The sequence below is a fragment of the Schistocerca cancellata genome, chromosome 9, assembly GCF_023864275.1.
Source record: "Schistocerca cancellata isolate TAMUIC-IGC-003103 chromosome 9, iqSchCanc2.1, whole genome shotgun sequence".
NCBI lineage: Eukaryota > Metazoa > Arthropoda > Insecta > Orthoptera > Acrididae > Schistocerca > Schistocerca cancellata.
Window position 1 is genome coordinate 439,325,947 of NC_064634.1, and position 12,171 is coordinate 439,338,117.

Here is a 12,171-nt window from a genome sequence, read left to right on the forward strand (position 1 = left end):
GTAGCTCAGATGGTAAAGCACTTGCCAGCAAAAGGCAAAGGTCCCGAGTTCGAGTCTCGGTCGGGCACAAAGTTTTAATCTGCCAGGAAGTTTCAGCATGTCCCTCCTGTTGGGATCCATTTGGTAGTAGCTACGCCATAGTTCACGTTTCCGCATTTACCACACGCACATCGGAAAGATAAGAATTCCACGATAATCCCCTCCCTACATATCGGTGCTTACTTACTCACATCCAAGTCGCGCTACGTTGCAAGTGGATTGCAGCAGTACCCTCAAATGGAAACTTTTTGATCGCCCCTTACATGTTCCTGAATGAAATCAGACCACCTCCAACGTCGGTCGGTGATCACCAGTGGATGCTTGGTCAGCACCTTCGCAACGCGTCTGTGATGTCAGGCCGCGCCTGCCGGCGTTGGATCAGCCTGCAGGAACGCACTAACATCACCGCCATTACAAAATCAGTAGGAGACAGCAGAATTTTAGGGCGAGCGAACCAGCTTGTCATCGTGGAGAAACTGTGCAGCAATGTGACGGCGAACCCGAGGTGTTCTGCGCCACGCCGATGACGCAGGCGCCTCTACCTCTGCCTGGACGTGAACCGCTGCCTGTCACCTGTGCGCACTTTGCCGCCATCCAGGAGGTACGACGTGAGCTACCTCTGCTGTCGCCGGGGTATTAACGGAAGACCGCTATGGTCTGGGACCTGGAGTGCGACACGGCCTGGCGTCTTCACGTCAACAGCCAACAGCCTCATCACCCTAGACATGCCATAAGGAGCAGCTTCAGAATTGTCTCCTCCACCTCCACCCTCCACTGTGCCATTAACATTATTGCACAAAAACGTTTGTAGGTGTTCGCCACTTAACGCAACCAAGAATTCCGTTACGGTACAGTGCTCGTAACGAGTGCCTTACATAGACATTATTTTCACAGTTCATTAACACTGTGCCATTTCTCGGAAATGTTCGCAACTTTGCAGACGTGCAGAAGAAGCATCACATTTTAAGTACCCAAAACGACGTGTTTCTGTATTTATGAATAGCATTTAAAATAGTGTGGTATTATTTATTGAACGACCATATAGTTCTATACGCAGTTACCTAGGCAATGTGTCTTCCAGGTCTGGTCATTTTTCTTAAAGATTGAAATAATCTTTGGCGAAATCACACTATAAAAAGCGTAAAAGAGATAGAGAATACAACTACCCGCTAATTTTCCGAATACCAGTGTTTTCAAACTTTTTTGAGAGAGAAATGCATAATCGAGGAGCGGAAAATCTCAGTACACATCATTTTCTGTGAGAATCTCAGTTTGGCTTTGTGAAGGGAAAAATCCTATCTATAAATCTTTGTATCAGGTATTAGCAGGACTAATATAGCCTGAGAACAATAGGAATCTTCTTTCAATTAAGAATAAAATACGACTGACCTTGGAATACTTTTGCCAAAGTAAGAAGATTATGAGAATCGAAAAAAAAACTTAAAATGGCTCACTGCAAATCTGGAAGGTACATAGCAGAAGGTTGTTCTCCAGTGTCAACAACCAGGGGGAAAATTTAAATATGACTGAGGTCTTGCAAAGTGGGGAGGGTGCTTCAAGTTCCTACACTGGGACCATTGTATTTCTTGATATATGTATCGAATAGTTATCTTGTGAATGTTTCAGTTCTTGTTATTTCCGAGCTTGCTATGAAAAATTGAAGAGGAATTCCGCCTTATGGAAGACACCAGTGTCTGCTTCTGCTTTCACCTAAATGTGTTTCAGCACTTTTTGAGCAATCTTCAGTGAATTTATTTATGAAGTTTTGGCAGAAATTATTTACATTTATAAAATGAAAGATTGTTTCCCTACTTTACATTTGTTTGCATACAGTACAAAGCTAAGACCCGTAACACCGTGTTGAGGCATTCTATGTTGTTCATTTACAATATGTCTAAAGATTTTAATTTTACAGTAAATTTGGAAATAAAGTGGATGTACACAGTCTTTTATATATCTCAATTGAAGCTACTGCTTGTTTATGTTGGTTGTTTTAAATCTGCTATACAGTCTATAGCTTGTCATCCGCAAGCAGCAAAATGTATTGCATTTTTCTGTTTATTGTTCGTTTCCGAATGAGAATTTCTGTACACATGGTTATTTAACGTGCTGCTTGCAGGTTTGATGAAGTGGTGTTTTTCTCCTGTTTGTGTCAAGGTAACACTCTTACATCTTTCGCTGTTGTTAAAAATGCATTTTGTAAAATGTGTACCCCAGACACAGACTTTCCGCATCCATTAAGTAGTACTGACATTTTTGGTGTTGAACTGTGTGTGTGTGTGTGTGTGTGTGTGTGTGTGTGTGTGTGTGTCGCCAGATATGATAATGACAAAAAAACCGTTCTCTCTGCTGATGACACGAGTATTATTGGGAAAGACGTGGAGTGCAATATGAACGAGGGAGCTAACGCAGTAGTCAGAAAAGTCAGCACGGCCCATCAGAAAAAAGATTAACGTTTAACTGTAACAAAAAACAATGCAGACAGTTTCTGAATGGCGCTGTTCTAGAGGTGAGAATACTGTCAGAAGATAGTCAGTGAAGTCAAGCACTTAAAATTCATAGAACGGAGGCTAAAGGAAAGTCTTCCTTGGAAGAATCACGTTCAAGATCTTTTGCTATTATCACAAGAATAACCTCCACTGTCTCTGAAACTAAAGCACGAAATCTTGTTCACTATTCTTACTTTTACTCTGTTATCTTGTATGGTGTTACATAAGTTGCAGTCACATTACAACGAAACAAATGAGAAAAAAATCGTGTAATTTTTTTTTTTTCAAAAGTAATCGCCGTAACAGTGAATGCATTTATAATGCTATGAGGCAGCACGTCAAAGCCTTCATGGAAAAATGTTTACGGTTGCCATGGTTCTACTCAAGTCTGCACCTCTTCGTCCGAAGCAAACTAGCGGCCACGAATGTCTTTTTCCGGGGTTCCAAAAATATGGAAATTGCAAGTGCAGATATCGCACCTTTATGAAGAATGTTGATACTAGCTCTTTAATTATTTTTATTAAACACTAACGTACGAGATTTTCCCTGACAAAGACAATTCAAACATAACCTATTCATTTATTACCAACAATATACAATTCCAACGCAATCTGACTGCTATATATTTACAACATAACTTCCAATAATTAGCACAAAATAACGATCCTGAATTGCAAGAAATTCTAACAATAACACAAAACCAAAAAATATTAAATTAAAGAAATATGAAACTAACTCCAACTCTGTTAATTGCCTAAACCCATTTCAATAATGAATCCCAATATTGGACACCTCATTCTTTTTCATAAGTCACTTACCTCACAGAAAATTTTCATAGCAGTAACTACAGCAATTACAGCAAGTACTAACAACAGCCAGCTACATAAAAAGATTCCTAACTACTAGAGACTCTAACTACTAGGAGGCGTATGGTTAGCAAAAGAAAGATTTTGTTGAAGAGCAAACAATGTATTTAGAAATTTTTACCTTATTCATGTGACATCCAGTTCCAACAATTACGTAGCTGTCAATAATTCCACTACTCAAACATTATCAACAACATTAATCACCATACATTTTATTGCATATTTTCTTATAAACACATCATTTCTTCTCACTTTAAATTGCGTGTCCTACCAACACAGTCTCCACTAAGAAAATCATGTCCATGCACTTCCCTATACACTCGCTAACTGCTAGTCCGTCCAACCACAGAAGCTCTTGCCGAGGGCGCAGATCGCTATCAGTGATGTTAACACAGTCTATAGCGCTGCCAACATACAATGGGCTACTTAAAATGTGTAAGGGCATCCCAGCGAAACGCCCGCAGCGTAGTCCAAACAACGTAGGCAATATGTGGGCAGGCATTCTCCTGGAACAGAGTGACGTTGTCCGTCAATATTATTGGACGCTCGGCCTTACCGGCGCTGTTCAGTTTTGCAAAGTATACACGTATCACTGTGCAGCACTGTGCAGTAATTGCGACTCCGTGTTCCAGAAATTCCATGAGCAATGGGCCTCTGCCATCAAAAAAAGGTCAGCATGGCTTTCCTGAAGCTGGTGTTCACAACTTTGGATTTTCTTGGTGCGGATGAATCCGTGTGTTTCCGTGTGCTTCCGTGTGCTTCCATTACTCCGACCCTAAATGACGGCACTGAGACGCCCTGTTAAACCCGCAGGACAGGACAGGCAGTTTACGTTGTGGAAAGGGGCCAAAATAAGCGGCTGTCGGTTACACTCATAAATCATTTTATTTAATCAAACATTACAAGAGCCAAGAATTGTTTTTTAACACAGATTTAGTTGCGGAACTTAATTAGTGGCTGAATGCACCGTACAATCTCATGCCTTAAGGGCAAGACCTCTAATTTAAAAACGGCTGAAAGCCAATAAATTAAAGCTCAACCAAAATCAGAAATTTAATAAGAATAGCCTTATCTTAAAACAGTTCCTTAATTAGGCTGAAGGCCCAAAAAAACTGACACTTTAAGAGCAAACATTCAGAATCGGCTGAACACCCAACATTTAAGACTCGATAACATTAATTTTAAAAATGCCATAGGCTTTACGTAAAACAGTTCTTAAATTAGGCTGAAGGCCCAAACCATCAACGCCTTAAGGGCAAAACAACCTTAATCTAAAAATCGGCCATAAGCCATACAAGTACAAACAACAAGAACAAACAAGAAAAGACAGTACACCCAAGGGCGCTCAGGAGTTCCGAGGGTCGGCCTAGAATTCAAACACTAACGCTCGCTTAGGTGAGACAGGCAGTCGACCCAACCAATGTCGATCCCACGACAACCCAAGCGACAGACAGTCAACAGACCCACCGACAAGATAACCTCTGCTTCACCCGTCCAGCACACAACAGGGAGTTGAATGGAACAACGTAGAAGGTATTGACGCCCACAACCAATCATACATTGTGCTGTAAAACTACCCACCCTGCTGGACAGCGACAACATGATACACTGCCTGAATTTACGTCAACGGCCAGGGCAGGTAACCAGAACGTGAACGGCCACAGGGCAGAAGATTCCGCTGGTTCACTTCAATTCAAATAACCTAGTACAGTTAAACTCCACTGGAGGGCGGCTAAAATTTGCCAACTTGAAAACACACGTTGTTGTTCGCGGGAATATCCCAGAAGCCGTCAACTAACTCCAAACGACACAATGTGAACAGTTGTGACTTGCTGGTAGATTAAGTCAAAACTCAACTTTCATGTCCAGGATCGGTGCGCCACGAACCTCGAAGCAATGGGAACAGCACCACACACTCCGACACCGCACAGAGGCCGCCAGCGAGCCCGGCCAAACTACGTACTCCTGAGACTTCCTCGCTGCTCCACACCAACCGACCAACTGCCCATGCCTAGAAACGGTGAAAAGAGCAAATATACGTCTACCGATGACACGACCAACCGAACGACCAACCAACGGTCGTCCCGCTCCAATCTCCCTCCGTCGGACAGTTCGTGTGTGTCGCCAGCGGTCGGCGAGCACTGGCTGTCGGCGCCTCACCGGCGCTTTGTCTCCGACTTCACTGCTGCTGCATTCTGACTGCACTGTTATGTCCCGAACTGACTGCCAGACAGACTACGACCCGGAAATACTATCGGTCGCTCCGGAGATGGTACGACAGTGCACTTACCGATACGCGCTGCTGCTGCTGCTGCTGCTCATGGGCAAGTAAGGCAGGAAGTTAGTGACGCCATTAAAAGGAATAAGAAAACGAGGCGGCAGTACTTTAATAGAAGATAACAAACAATAAATGGGATAAACGGGGGCCGTGCATGGCTCAGACACCATGTTTCATCTACCGCCACAATACGGGACAGGAAACGATATTGTTCATCGTGACACCGTCCCGGATTCTGCAGTAATGTCGACTTTCTGCTTAACTTCTGCTCCTCCTTCAGGCTGTGGGGAATACATTGAGTACAGATTTTCCAGAACTTCAGATGCTCTGTAGTGGTGGCCTGACTAATGCCCAACATGAGCCGCATGTCTTCCATCGTCCGCCGTCGGTCGTTTCTGATGACAGCATCCGCCACAGCAATGAGGGAAGGGGTAACGACGCCATGAGCCTGTCCTGGCAGTGACACCCGAGCTTCGCGAATTTGTTTATTCCTCCGAAACACGGATACGTGACGTACTGTGTTCGCCATACATAACGAACATTAGGGTATGAATTGCACTTCCATGCACTTCTGCAGTCAGGCACCACACTACACCTCGTTGTTCCTCTGTAGTGAAGTCTGACCCACGCACGACTCGCTGACCTCACGTTGAGTACGTCTAACACACAAATGGCGCAGAAGCGAACTTGATTGCTAATTCCCAACAGAGGCCATTTTGTACGCACACCGGCCTGCGTAACCAAAGTCTGCGTTGTGCTCGTCCTGTAGGCCGTCTCTTTTTCATTTAACTCCTTTATTTTTGTACAACTCTGCTCACTCACCACGAATAGTCCTAGACCAGAAACGGATGCTGGTTCAAAGGTTTTCTTGCGGCACACTCTTTCTATTCTGGCAATAGTTCACAACTTTTGTCTGCTTCTTTTATTTTATTTCTACTGTAACTTTTTCGCAATATCTCTTTCTTCATTTTCCGTTAACTTTTTCCTACAAACTTTCTATTTAGCATTCTGTAAATCATGTATTGTCTCATTCTGTGACCAAGTAGCTGTCATTCGATGGTCCCAGTGGAACATTATAAGTTAACGAAGTTGGAAAATGTGAGTTAATGAGCATTGCGCTCTCATTTAAATATGTGGCCGAGAGACTCAGCCTACAGGAATTGTGAAACGAACCCTGTCGTCCAAGACCGTGTGCCAAAAACGGCGCAGATTCACCACGAGATGGTGAAACTAACAGGTGTCTATTGAGACCTAAGCGCTGTAGTGTCTGAGTGAGACAGACGAGAATCTGTGTCATAGGGAAACCCAGTAGAAGGCTTTTGAGGCCAAGGAGTCGTAGCAGTGTTAAATATGGCTGTCCTAAGGTCAGCCGTAAAGGGAAACATTTATGAAAACTATTCAGTTCTGTAGTTGTGCAGGGAATAAAGCTACAGTAATTTTAATTTACCATCCTTCATAAATTTTCATAGTGATCGTAATAAAACTTGAATATTGATCATATCTATGATAGTTTAGGATTTACTGTTAAAGCGGAATTAACAAGTTTTGCAACAAAGACCTGAATGCTAAAATCTGAACACTCTGGTCGACCCTAACGATCGATATTTCATATAGAAGAGCATCATTAAAATGACAAACGTTGTAAATATCAACTCTGTAACTTTATTTGTTTAAGAGGTATAGTAAATTTAAATTATCAGTATTTTCAGTTAAGCATCAGATCATCATTTCCTCCACACAAAACACATTCAACGATGACAGCATGACACCTTAGTGAATCCTTAGGTAACATAATGTTTGTTGTAAAGTTTAGTATATAATAGTCACTTTTGTTGTTTATTTATTTATCAGAAAGCTCATTGGTTCAAGAGTGCTGGCCGTGAAATTCAAAGTTAAGAAGGAAATTGTATTGGTTTTACGTAAAAGAATTTAACGTTTGTTACGTAATGGATATTATTGTTACTTTATTTAGAACGTGAAAGTGATCAAGCTCTGATTACTCAAATATGTTAAAATGTGAAGTAATGTAGAATAAGCAGTAGCCAGTCAGATGGACGGCTTCAGGAAAGAGAACTGGGCTAGTCAGTTGAGCGAAGATGTTCGGTGCGCCGGAAACGCGGTCGGATACGGGCAGGGGGCACTTCTGGTCGAGACACCGAAGGGTACAGTTCGGATTGAGACTCGAAAGCTGACAGTCGGTCTTTAGTCACCCAGGAAGTAAAACGACTTAGAAAATGTCGCGTTGTGTGGTATCGTAGGACTTAGTCTCTGAGCAGAGAGCAGCCGCGCGCCTGGTGTGAACTCTGACTTTTCGCATAGTTTACGGGGTGGAGTATCGAACTCGTAATTCGCGACGAGATTGTGAATGATCTAACTGTGTCGAATGGATACGCGCTCGAGCTAATACTAATTCTTAATACGGCCACTTTCGCAATTAGTTTGCTTTGTGAATAAACATTATTCTAACCAAACCGCAACTGTGTGGCCTACATCATTTATGGGTCGTTAATTTAGTTCCCTATATTACTATTACTGCTACTATATGTCATATTAACTTCATACAATTTTGCAAACTTGTCATCAGACAGGCAATTTAAGCAAAGGGTCATAAGTCTCTAATTTACGGCGTGTAATGCGAGGCGTGCGGTTCAATCCCTAGACGAGTTTGAGCCAAGACATTTCGATGAAAGGGAACCCCATTTGAGCCAGAACATCTATAGGATGTTACATCGCAGAAGGAAGTTGGAAACTAAGTTGGAAAAGAAAACAGAATCTTGAAAACATTTATGAGTGTATGCGCGAAACATCAAGAATGTAGTGCTGTTTTCAGAATCCTGCACTAGACAATATCGAAACATCAAGTATAGTAAAATAAGCTCAAGTTCCTCCCAGGAAAATATAAGATACATGTTTTACGTCCATTCTTGCCTAACAGTGCTGGGTTTGGAATAACCGAGAAACCTGAGAAAAAGGAACAATATACTTACGTGCCAGAGGAATAGTTACAATTCTGCAATAGGGTGATACAGACATGGTGCAGGTCTGCAAACCTGATAATAACATTTGACCATATTTAAGAATTGAAAATACTTCTGCTCTTTCTGTATATATGAAACAGCCCTCACCACGAATTAAACTTAATAAAAAATGTAGGATCTACGTTCAAAGCGAACGGGAAAATTAAACAATGGTCTTAATCAAACCAAGAAAGAAGTTTTACTGTGAAGTACCAAACGTAAGTGCACCAGGTGTAAAGTGTAAATCTTTGGAAATAAATCAAATCAAAATAAATTGCTGCGTAACACTTGATCTCGTAAAACTTCCTGGCAGATTAAAACTGTGTGCCGGACCGAGACTCGAAATCGGGACCTTTGCCTTTCGCGGGCAAGTGCTCTACCATCTGAGCTTCCCAAGCACGACTCACGCCCCGTCCTCACAGACTTACTTCCGCCAGTACCTCGTCTCCTACCTTCCAAACTTTACAACTTTACAGAAGCTGTGAGGACGGGGCGTGAGTCGTGATTGGGTCGCTCAGATGGTAGAGCACTTTCCCGCGAAAGGCAAAGGTCCCGAGTTCGAGCCTCGGTCTACACACAGTTTTAATCTGTCAGGAAGTTTCATATCAGCGCACACTCCGCTGCAGAGTGAAAATCTCAGGGTTCAAAACATTCCAACCAAATGACACCAAGAGCGCATTAGTTGCTAAGATTGTGTGACGACGAGCGTTGTCGTGCAACAAGCACAAAGCATTTCTCTCCTTTTTCTTTGAATGCTTCTTTTCAGTTTTTTAATATGTCTCGCAATGTCGTTTTACATTAATGATCCTCTCAGAAAGGCTTTGGATCTAAACGGTACCATTTCGGTCTCAAAACACTGAGATCACGCTTTTATTCTTTGCCCGAAATTCTGATTTTACATTTTTTGACAGATGATGAACTGGTGTGACGCCACTGTGAGGACTCTTTTTTTCGTATCAGACGTGTTATGAGCCACCCGCGTTTCATCTCCAGTCACAATGGAGCTCAGAAAATCGGCTTTCAATTCAAGCCGCTCAAGAACCTCGCTGGTACTACTCACACGATTTTCATTCTGCTGCTCAGACTGCTGTTTTGGGACTCATCTTGCGACCTGTTTCTGGCATCCCAGCGATTTTGTGGGTGTCTCATACAAGAGAGTTCAGGAGAGTTTGGAAACATTGCAGAAATTTCGTCCACTGTCAATCGGCGATCTTCAAGAGCAGGCTTTTTTTGGAAATTTATGGTAAGGTCTTATGGGACCAAACTGCTGAGGTCATCGGTCCCTAAGCTTACACACTACTTATTCTAACTTAACCTAACTTACACTAAGGACAACACGCACACCCATGCCCGAGGGAGGATTCGAACTGACGGGGGGAGCCGCGCGAACCGTCACAAGACGCATAAGACCACGCGGCTACCACGCGCGGCACGAACAGTTTTCTCGATTTTTTGCACCTTCTCGTCAGTCAACATAAAAAGTCTTCCATTCCTGTCTTCTTTATGAGCAGTTGTTCTGCTCCACTAAATTCCCTACGCCTTTTAAACACGGTCCTTCAGTTCGTAACACGTTCGCCATAAACCGTTTTGACTCGCGGAAAAGTTTCAGTAGGTGTTATTCCTTCTGCGAGCAGGTGGATCCTACTTGGCGGGATCGCTTACCAACTTTTCCACGCAGCTGGACCTACAATGCGAGTTTACGTACTACCGCATTCCTGCGATCATCGCTCTCGTCAGGGATTCCCCCACTACCACTCATTGTCGCCAACTCTAAAAAAAATCACAAAACCACATACCGTTATAGGAAGATAGTAACTGTTCCGAAAGAGCAGATACCAATGATGACCATGCAGCTTCTCTAGAAAGAAATGATAATTAATCGAAACCCTCAGCTGCCAACAGGTGTTGTCGATAAACCTCAACGGAGACGGCTGAAAGTGTGTGCCCCGACCGGGACTCGAACCCGGGATCTCCTGCTTACATGGCAGACGCTCTATCCATCTGAGCCACCGAGGGCACAGAGGATAGCGGGACTGCAGGAACTTATCCCTTGCACGCTTTCTGTGAGACCCAAATTCCCAAGTGTCCACAGTCCACATTCGTAATGTTCCTAAAGGATATTTACCCATTTACTCATTACTCGCGCCAACTAAGGCGACGATTCCCGTAAGAGTTCGGACAAAGTGCGCGCATTCGCACAGAAGAACGTCAATGGCTAGGTAGCCTTTAACTATATGAAGACAGTAACTGTTCCGAAAGAAATACCAATGATGACCATGCAGCGTCTCTAGGAAGAAATCTAAATTAATCGAAACACTCAGCTGCCAACAGGTGTTGTCGATATACCTCAACGGGGACAGCTGAAAATGTATGCCTCGACCGCGACTCGAACCGGGGATCTCCGTCTAAGATGGCTCTTACGGGAATCGTCACCTTAGTTGGCGCGAGTAATGAGTGAATGGGCAAATATCGTTTAGGAACATTACGAATTTGGGTTGTGGACAGTTGTGAATGTGGGTCTCACGGGAAGCGTACAAGGGATAATTCCCTGCAGTCGCGCTATCCTTTTTTTCCCCCTCGGTGGCTCAGATGGATAGAGCGTCTGCCATGTAAGTAGGAGATCCCGGGTTCGAGTCCCGGTCGGGGCACATATTTTCAGCTATCCCCGTTGAGGTATATCGACACCTGTTGGTAGCTGAGGGTTTCGGTTAATTATCATTTCTTTACATACCGTTATGCTCACATTTCGCTTACTCCATGGCATCCCACAGACAGTGTGCGGGAGGTTACTACTCTACCCATCTCTTTGACAGCGGCTCTCTCACAGTCAGGAGAGCTCCTTCGACGATGCAATGCTGTAAGTAGGCTGTTTATATTTTCTTATTGGCAACGTTACGTAGCGCTCTGTATGAAAATCACTGGCTGTGCTGTGTGCAGCCTGTGGCTAGTTTGCATTGTTGTCTGCCATTGTAGTGTTGGGCAGCGGCAGCTGGATGTGAACAGCGCGTAGCGTTGCGCAGTTGGAGGTGAGCCGCCAGCAGTGGTGGATGTGGGGAGAGAAATGGCGGAGTTTTGAAATTTGTAAAAATGGATGTCATGAACTGCTGTATATATTATGACTTTTGATGAATATTAAGGTAAATACATTGTTTGTTCTCTATTAAAATCTTTTATTTGCTAACTATGCCTACTAGTAGTTAGTGCCTTCCGTAGTTTGAATCTGTTATTTAGCTGGCAGTAGTGGCACTCGCTGTTTTGCTGTAGCTTGAGTAACGAAGATTTTTGTGAGGTAAGTGATTTGTGAAAGGTATAGGTTAATGTTAGTCAGGGCCATTCTTTTGTAGGGATTTTTGAAAGTCAGATTGCGTTGCGCTAAAAATATTGTATGTCAGTTTAAGCACAGTCTTGTATAATTCGTTCTAAGGGGACGTTTCATATGTCGGCCCTTAGCCGAGTAAACCTCACTGGAATCTTCTGATATT

General features: G+C 43.3%; 2 non-coding genes across 2 annotated transcripts; one reads left to right on the top strand and one right to left on the bottom strand.

The window, feature by feature from the left end:
• Positions 1-10,631: 10,631 nt before the first annotated feature.
• Positions 10,632-10,706, bottom strand: Trnat-ugu (transfer RNA threonine (anticodon UGU)). Its single transcript has one exon. It is a non-coding gene; the product is annotated as a tRNA-Thr (tRNA).
• Positions 10,707-11,263: 557 nt separating this feature from the next.
• On the top strand, positions 11,264-11,337 carry Trnat-ugu (transfer RNA threonine (anticodon UGU)). The gene has a single exon. It is a non-coding gene; the product is annotated as a tRNA-Thr (tRNA).
• The last annotated feature ends 834 nt before the right edge of the window (positions 11,338-12,171 follow it).